The sequence below is a fragment of the Diadema antillarum genome, unplaced genomic scaffold, assembly GCF_040938485.1.
Source record: "Diadema antillarum isolate AM-2024a unplaced genomic scaffold, OU_Dant_1.0 scf00000180, whole genome shotgun sequence".
Lineage (NCBI taxonomy): Eukaryota > Metazoa > Echinodermata > Echinoidea > Diadematoida > Diadematidae > Diadema > Diadema antillarum.
In genome coordinates this window covers 3073209-3082896 of record NW_027271069.1, presented here as the reverse complement: position 1 = coordinate 3082896, position 9688 = coordinate 3073209, and positions in this window count along the sequence as shown.

Sequence of the window (9688 nt, the reverse complement as noted above, 5' to 3'; positions counted from 1 at the left end):
TTTGTACAATTTTTTATACTCTTTTTTTCCCTCCTGATTCTCATTTCCCTTGTGTGCTTAGGAGTAGATCTACAAGAAGTCTCCATCGATCCAGTCTGCTTTGAAGAGAACAAAAGGCCTGTTCGTTTTTGTTACAATGTGCTATTCATCAACTGTGAAACAAAGCATCTTTTAACTATTATATATATATATATATATATATATATAAAGTTCTAACTTAAATTCATGTAACTCCATATCAAATATTATTGCAGGGTATGCTTTATCTTTGCCAATTTTTACCTTGAACTGTCTTGTTGGAAAAGAAAAGATTGTTGTCAAAGCTGTGTCAAGAAATATATTGTGAGGCTTTGGGTTGTTTTAGAAAATGTTTGCCCTTTAATACGAGAACTGGATTTACTTCAATGCCATTACTATATGAGCCTCTGTTCATGTGCCAGCTGACAATTTTGATACTATGTTTCTTGCAAAGTTGTACCTTATTTTAAATGTTTTTTAGCTTTTAAAAAACGACTCACTGCCACTCTGATGCAAAGATGTCTGAACATTTTCACTCCCATGTGCAATTCCGCACAAATGTATTCATATCAAACTTGCTTCTCGACCAACATTTGCAAATACTACAACAGCAGGGTGAACCACTTCAAATCTTCCCACCATTTGATTCATGAAAACTGGCATTATCCGTTTAAGGACATTACTTACTCTTCAAGTGCTAATATGCATTCTTGAGCAGTTATTTACTTTTCTTTTTTAAATATCAGACATTTGGGCCTCAGACGGCAGTTTTATTTTGCATGGTTGTTAACCGTGCTTTACTATAAATAATCTTGTGTGCTCATCGTGGTATTTAAGTAGTCCTGCTTAGATTCACTAACTGCAGTTGAGAGCAACTCTTACCTTTCTATCAGCTACACGTTGATGTCGAGCATTGTGCAGTGTGCATGACATTTTGTCAATGTTACTGTTCTGCTGATTGCGTGGGCTACTGAAATGCCAGTGACACATTACAGTACTGGAAAATAAGTGGTTTCTGTCTATTGAAATGAATCGTTGCAGTAAAGCTACCTCATTTTTATGTGGTAATGAAGCATTAATACTTGTATGAATTATGGACTTTTGTATATTCAAAGCATAATTATCTCTACATAAATATGTTTGTATGTGGTAACTTCTAATACTTTTAACATCGATGTTTGTAGGTATTCTAATAAGATAAGGGTATTTTTTATTATTATTTTAAGAATCCTAATCAAAGAAAATGAATTTCATAAAACAATGTGCATTTGTGTGTCCAACCCAAAGAATATTGCTTCTTAGGAGTTTGTTCATAGTCATACACTAATAAAGATAAAGATGTGTTAGATAAAATCATACTGTTACAGCTGTGCTTCTCTCTGAGTATTGTTTCTGTGCAATTTACACTGACTGACTGACTGATATGACATGTGATACACACAGTGACAAACAAGGGAGGAGACGGATTCTACCGCACACATCTCACAAAGTTTTAATTGTGCATTACAGGCATAACAATTTTCACAATATTTACAGCAGTAGCTAGAAACTGAGTATCAAATATTCACATCATGATGAACGAAAAAAAAAGAAAATAAAGAGAAGTGACCCAACATAAGAAAGAAAACGTGAATGATTTTTTGCCAATGTCTTTGAACAGATACACACAAAATATATACACAACTAAATGTACAAACTTTATATATGTATATATACACATATTTACTTAGTACATCACTTTTGTTTACACGGTTGGCAGCAGATATGTATGCATAAACATAATCACATGATTTGTCAAAATATCCTTAGCATTATCATTATTATTTTTAATGGTCCCAGTAGTTTCAGATGTGAAAGCAGGTGTGATATTAGTATTACACAGCAACACACGCATAGATACAAGTACAAATGTATATTATACAACGGTTTGGAGGCTGTCTCATTTAAAGGGGAAATCCAGTCCAAGTATAAGTTAAAGGTTGTGTACAGTTCTGGTCCAGGTGAGGATTTAGCATTTAACGTTTTGTGAGAAATTCAGAAACCACTAATGTGGGATGTCAAAGAGCATGCAATTCTAAAGGGTATCAAAAGTTTATTTGATGAAAATTGGTTTTGAAATGGCTGAGATATAAAAAAACAAGGTGAAACAATAAGATCCTAATAAAAGGCGTGGCCTGTTTACCTTTATTATTATCACTTTTTGGATATCTCAGCCATTTCAAAACCGATTTTCATCAAATAAACGTTGAATCCTTCTTAAGACAACATGCTCTTTCATATTTTAGAAGAGGATTCTCATTATCTCAATTAGGAATGTTCAAAACATGAATCCCCACCTTACCCAGTGCTTTACAGTCCCTTTAATCTGATAAGAAAGAGTCAAATATTATCAGTTCAACAGTATAATTTTGATCGAAATCGGATGAAAAATAAGGAAGTTATGGCATTTTGAAGTTTCTCTATATGTGTGGGAAACAGTTCTTTAACAGTCAATCTGAAAATGCAAATGGCAAAGTGAACATGTCATCCCCTCACAACTTACCATATAGTTTGTACACATAATTTTTGGATTTTTTTTTTTATTAGACAAACATATTTGGACTGGATTTCCCCTTTAATGACACTTCACACAGCACAAAGAAACTGAAAGTTGAAGAATAATGTTAAGATCATAAAATAGTGGTTAAGTTCCCGGAAATCTAGCTCTCAGGAAAAAAGAAAACAAAACAAAACAGGAGATGGTCCTGATAATACTGAGGTGAGTACCACCGTATACTAGGACAACTTTGTTTTGCGTTATTTTTCATATCTCGGCCATTTCAAAACCGATTTCCACCAATCAGACTTTTAATTCCTCCTAAATTTGTAAGCTCTGTAATATTTCGTACAGGCGGTTTCTGATTATCTCGCAAAAAGTTAAAACCTGAATTCCCATCTCAACCCAAAGTTTACCATTCCTTTAAAACCTGGCCAACAATTAAGTTGATTGAGGGATTATAAATCGCTCTATTAGAAAGCCAGAGTTGTTTTGATAAACAATTGACCATGAGACTAACCTATTTTCAAGCATTATTGTATTTTTCTTCTGATTTCATGGAATGCGCGTTTCAGACAATAGGCTTTGCAGTGGAGAGCCTGGAATGGCACTTCAGACAGCGATGCATTATTACTTTAAGAGAGTGAATTTCTACACAGTGACCGGGTGCTTACATCATAATAATGGATGCCCACCAAGGGTAAAACAAAGAGCAAAGGACAAAATAAGAACCAAGATCCCTCAAAGGAGTAAGCAAGAACCAAACATCCAAGTTAACCCCTTCCTCGTTGTCAACAGCGTAGCTTCTCGTTTGAAACGAGCATTCCATGACGAGGGCATTTCTGTTCTCTTCGAGAATCCCAACACGTACTCTGGAGAGCAAATTGATCTACCCTAAAGACAAAGAACAAAGGACAGGAATTATCTACAAGGTGACCTTCTTAGATTGTTCTAATTGCTATATTGGGGAAACTGGCAGAACCCTACTTGACCGACTGAAGAAACACAAAAGAACCCTTGGTATATAGGCTTTGACATCTCATTCAGCAGAGTTAGCTGAACACGCCCTCAACACGGGACGCAGTATTGGATGGATTGAGGCCACGATACTAGCTTTTGAAATGATTTTTATGCCTCCGCCAATGAAGTGGCCGGAGGCATTATGTTTTCGGGTCGTCCGTCCGTCCGTCCGTACGTCCGTCCCGTTTTGTTTTTGTCGATATCTCAAGAACCGTGTGGTGGTTTTACATCAAACTTGGTACGAGGGTATATCCTGGGGGGATAATACTTTGTTTGGGTTCTAGGGTCATGGGGTCAAAGGTCAAAGGTCACAGAAAAAAGTTTAAAAATTCATGTTTTTCTCCATATCTCGCAAATGGTTCAAGGTATCTTCATGGAACTTAGTATATATATGCTTGTTCCAATGGGCAGTGATCATCTAGGGAAGTTGGGGTCATGGTTCATAGGTCAGGGGTCAAAGGTCAAGGTCAACTCCTCAAAATATCACTACGTTCCGTATATTTATGCAATGCCTTAAGGTGTTTTTTTTTTAACTTGATGTATGTATGTATGTATTACCCAATATATATTCTGTGGGAAGTTTCTTGCCAAAAGGTCAAAGGTCAAAAAGTCAAAGGTCAAGTGAAAGTGCTAAATTGCACCTTTTCCTCCAAATCTTGAAAGTAACTCGAGGTATCATCATTAAACTTACATATTTATGCATGTTCAACCTAACAGTGATTCTCTTTGGAACTGTGAGGTCAAAGGTCAAAGGCCAGGTTTAGATAATGCTCTTTTACCATTTGATACTGAAATTATACTTATTCTCAATACCTTGAAAATTACTCAATGCATAAACTTATAAAAGGGTCAAAAGTCAAGTAAAAATCATCAGTTCCCCAAATACCTGCACTCTGACGTTTTAATCATTCATCCAATTGAACCTAGGGCTAGGAAAGTGAACATCTAGCACATTTGTGGCAAACCTGTCATTTTAATATTTTGCCAATTGAGTGAAACTGTCATCACACATTGTCAAGACATTGTACTATAGACCTATTAGGAGAACCATGCATTATGGCGGAGGCATATCAGTCGCCGTAGCGATATTTCTATTTCTTTTCTTTATTTTGGCCAAGAGTAGTGAAAGAGTCCATCTGGATTGACGGAATCAAGCCCACGATCGATAGGAATTCGGGATACTATTTATCACTGATTTTTAGTCCAATGATCAGGAAACAAGCAAACACCGCAAGAGAAACGGTGTTACCACTTGGCTCGTGGAATTTGATCTACAGGAGTGGACGAAAGCTATAGCCAGCAAAATACGAGAGGTTGGTAGAAGCCTCAACTTACTTATTGCATATCATCTCCAACTGGTGAAAGTTTTCTCTATCATTTGATGAAAAACCAAAAAGGTAAGAATTATGCCCTTTTCTTGTTGCATACTAGTAATCATGCAGCGTAATTTATCATGTCAATAATGAATTAACTCTGTGTTGATACGTGACCATCGTATGTGTCAATATGTAGAAGTGAACATGAATCATGTCAAGTCAATTTCTTCACAATGCTCCTTCCTGCGTAAACGAATAAGAGCGAATATCGTAGTAGAACCTATGTAGGTAGTTGGACGCTAGAATGATGTTCAAGTAAGCATTCGTATACGCCATGACAGCCTGGATAGGACAATCCAGTGGGAGTAAAACGAGTTGACTGTACAGACTTGTCCGTGCAGATGTGATTCTGCGGGCTTGAAATATTTTGTAAAACAAACAACCAACCATTCAAATTCATGAAATTCTTCCGTCGAGATGTCATCATTGCAACTGATTTACGTCGATGTAGGGGAATTTGTCAATCAGCTGCAATGAAAACATCTCGACGGAAGAATTTTATGAACCTGAATGATTACGCAGTACCCGCTGCATGCTTCGAGGATTAGAACCAACATTTGATGTCGAGTGGAAGCTCGGGGGTCTGGTGGAGATGACTTCTGTCCGGATATCAGGAGGTCGTAGGTTCAAATCCTGCTCGGGTACGTACGTCCATGATTTCTTTAATCATGGCTACTACTAAAAAACTACTACTGATAATTAAGCACTTATTTAAGTCTATGTAGGGCAATATGTCAACTACTAGCAAATAACCAAACAGGCGACTATTGTTATCACCATTTCACTGTTCAGGTCAGTGAGACTTTCGGGCATTTTCAAAGAGCTTGTTGGCTTTATGGACCATATTGTCATCGGCTACCTGCAGCAGCTTGAGAAGAATGACAAGGAAGGCTTTCTTGCGGTTCACGGTGCCTTCCCTTTCTTTGAGGATATTGTCCACGAAGAAGATTCTGTCGGACACACCACCTAGTTTAATAATCACACCTTCCATTTCGTCGTCATCCGAATCTCCCTTTTTGCAAGTCACTATGAAGACGGGAGGAGAAGCTGCGGAATGCATTGATAATGATAATATACGCTGATTATTAAACTTTGATTATTGCCGTAAAATTGATGATAATGAAAATACAAGAAATTAAACAAAATAGTCATACATTCTGGAATCCCATGACTCGGGGTTTTCAGTTCATGACTCCTTACAACTTGTATGACTATATTTCTATTCACAAGTAAAGAAAAGACTTCACACCAAGAACATACACCGAAACAACAGTGCATCCATTCCCTCTTAAGCTCCTGTCTGCTACTGTACCTGCTCACATCTGATGAATTGAAAGAAACAAAAAAGAAACTCATTTCGTGTCTATTACTGCTACACTATGTATATGGAACGCATAATATTTATAAAATATACCTACACAAAACGTGAATTGCGACATTACGTGACAAGATACATGTGTTCTCATAACATCATTTGACCTGAAAAGCGGCCTCAAAACAGTGGAAACAAGAAAGAACTGCAGCTATTCTAACATTTCGAAGACAATATTGTTGTGCAGGAGTCTGTGTGGCGTGGATGGATATCGAGACAGCGTATCTCTGCACTTAAAATGCATAATTTGCATGCGTGTATTTGCGATGTATACTACAATGAATTAATGACGCTATTAAGAACTGATACCAGTTCTCCATCTAAATTGTGCGATTTTGTAGTTATGATAGCATATAGTACATCAATAACTGTAATTACAATTTGATGTTTATGTCGTTATGCTATCATAGAAGAACATGTAGGTTGTGGTCTAAGGGTGTCTATAATATACGAGGAACTTACAAAGTCGTTCAGTGATGATCTTGACAAATTCTTCTAACACGAGCTTACATGGCTCGATTTTTTGATTTCGCCTTAAACAGAAAAAAAGACAAAAAAAAGACAATTAGGTACAGGTGAGCATGCAAGGTTTACTGTATCAGTATAAAGAAAGGTAGTTCCAGCTTCATTCCTGTGAAATGTGATGAATAGGATTCGTGTATTTCTCAACAATAAATCAGAAACACATAGAACTTGTACTCGAATTCACATCAACATTACATTTTAAAAGCACAATACACTTTTTTCTCTTACATGTTGTGGTCTCCTATATTTTTGATCACACCCATGTCAAAAATTCAAGTATTTTTTTTTTGAACTGTCAGTTAGGCATATATTCACTGACCTTCGTTCTGACATTTTTGTGGTGGATATGGTTGGATATTGGGGCTTCAGAAAATCTTTAACACCTTTCCAAAACGCATAGAAGCGCAAACAATAGCAGTATGCTGAAAGGCAATGTTTGCTGAAAGTCACTGAGGTCCTTCGTCGAAGGGTAATGAAGAAACATGAATAACCACTGTGTTTTTGTCACTCAATTTAACTGGTTAAAAAAGTGTATGCCTTACTTGCAGTAAAAGTGGAAAGTGCCTAGAGTTATCTAGTGTTCACGAAACACACGATCTTTTTGTAGAAACAGCCGAGTAGTTAATCTTATGTATTCCCTGGTAATATTTTCATCCTATCCACATGCAAAAATGGATTAACCACAAAGTATAAGACGACTGTGATGACAGAGGCTTGGAAAATAGAGATACTCACCCCATAACAACAATTGGGCAGTTAACTTCAGCATCCACTGTTGGTAGGGAAAACAATTGTTAAAAACAATTCATTTTATCTGTCAACATTAACCGGCCAACATGGAAATGCTTTTTAATTTTTGTCTCAACATTGAACTAGAATATGAGTATACAGTTTAAAATCGCCACATACTTTCAAGGCTATTCTGCGATAGCGTGAAATCTCTTTGTTCTGTTTCTTTGTCGGTTAGTCTCGAAAAACTCAAAATCCCAAACTTGCAAGTGTTTGTTTTAAATGTTTGGTTGCAATTTGAAGGAGTATGTTGACGAGATTTATCTATATAGAAATGATGATTGCAACTATTAAAGCCAATACCGTCAGCGCGGTCAAGCGAATACAGAAAGGTAAACAGAACATAAATTCACAATATAATAGTGAAGTGTCTCTCTATGCACAGTTGATCCTGCACATGTAAGTAAAACATGAAAAGAACCAATCACAAGAGTAGAGGTTTCATCAAATAATGAGAACTTCATGATATGTTCAAGTTTCAAATGTTTTCACGAAATATTGACTTTGGTCGCACAAATATTTAACAATCAGATGAGGTAATGATACAGTAGCCTTAGAAATTTTAAACTCGCTCGCAAATAAAAAAGAAGGTTAATTTTTCACATAAATGTGAAGTTGCAATAACACAGCAGTCGTGGTTATACAGCTCGTGGGAATGGATATCATTTCAAACTGAAAAAGAAAAAAAAAATCTGTTTTGGATATGCCTTTGTAAAAAAGCCAATCCTGTTATCTATCCTCAGAACACTCGTAGAGGAGACAAATCCTTTTCGTCTGCTGCCCAAACCTATGGAATCAGCTCCCCCAGAGTGTCCGGGAATCACCATTTTTTGCAGTTTTTCAGAAATCCTTGAAGACTTTCCTTTTCAACATTTGATGAATAAACTATGTGTATTTTGTATTTTTGTTTTATTTATCTTTTCCCTTTATGTAAGTTTGGTAAAATTTCTGAAGTGATGTGACACAGGTTCACTCGATGTACTTGATCGCTACATGAGTCTAAGTGCTTTGCATTGTATTGTGTTGAATTGTATTGTATTCGATTATATGTAAACTATTAAAAACTCAAATACTGTTACTGAATTTGTTATTTGGTTGCAACCTATATATATATATATATATATATATATATATATATATATATATATATATATAGTTAACGAATCAGTAGAAGAACGCCGTAAAAAAAAAATCCTAGATCTTGAAGATCTTAAAAACGGAGCATAGCTCTCATATATATATATATATATATATATATATATATATATATAATTTTTTAACGAATGTACTGATACGATATTTAGCTTAAAGGTTCTTTTCAATGCCAGTTCCCCGAATAGTCTTTATCCCAAACAGTATAGTTACTTACACATTTCGTTGACGAATTTCGACACTTTACTGGGGCTTTTCGGCAGATCAACAGTATCTAGAATCGAGATTGTGTCGCTTAGTTTGTACCTATCTGACCTCTTGGTCACTCCTTCGCCAGACTCGTGATTTCCCGTTCCCATGAGAGCAAATGTATCTGTAGTAGAAATATAAACGAATTTCTGTAGGGTTATAAAATTGCTATCAATATTCGTGCAAGGGTACATGAGTGACTGTTGACCAACAGCCCATGCTCTATCAATTTCAACCTCACGATATGACTATGTATTATGTGAATCATGGAGTATGGTGTAAGCCTAGCAAATGAAAGTACATGTATACCCATACAATAAAAGCTTGCAAGAAAAAAAAAATCCACCACTGTAAGGCCTTCAACAAAGTTATATAGGTTTTCCCGTTCATTTTCAAACCTTTTTTTTTTCTATCAAGTCTAATAGATTTGTATTTCAATTTCGTCAGGAGAAATCTGGAATAGGTCAATCCTATTTTGAAATTCGTCTTTTGTCGATCATTTTCACACAAAGTATATTCAATTTATTCATTTGTCACACATTTCGTCATTCAAAATTCAAATTCGTCTGTTACACTCGCTGCACATACAACAGCAAAAAGTCTTTTTCGTCTTTAAGCGATCATTAAATTTCGTCAAGTTTTCTTTGAAAT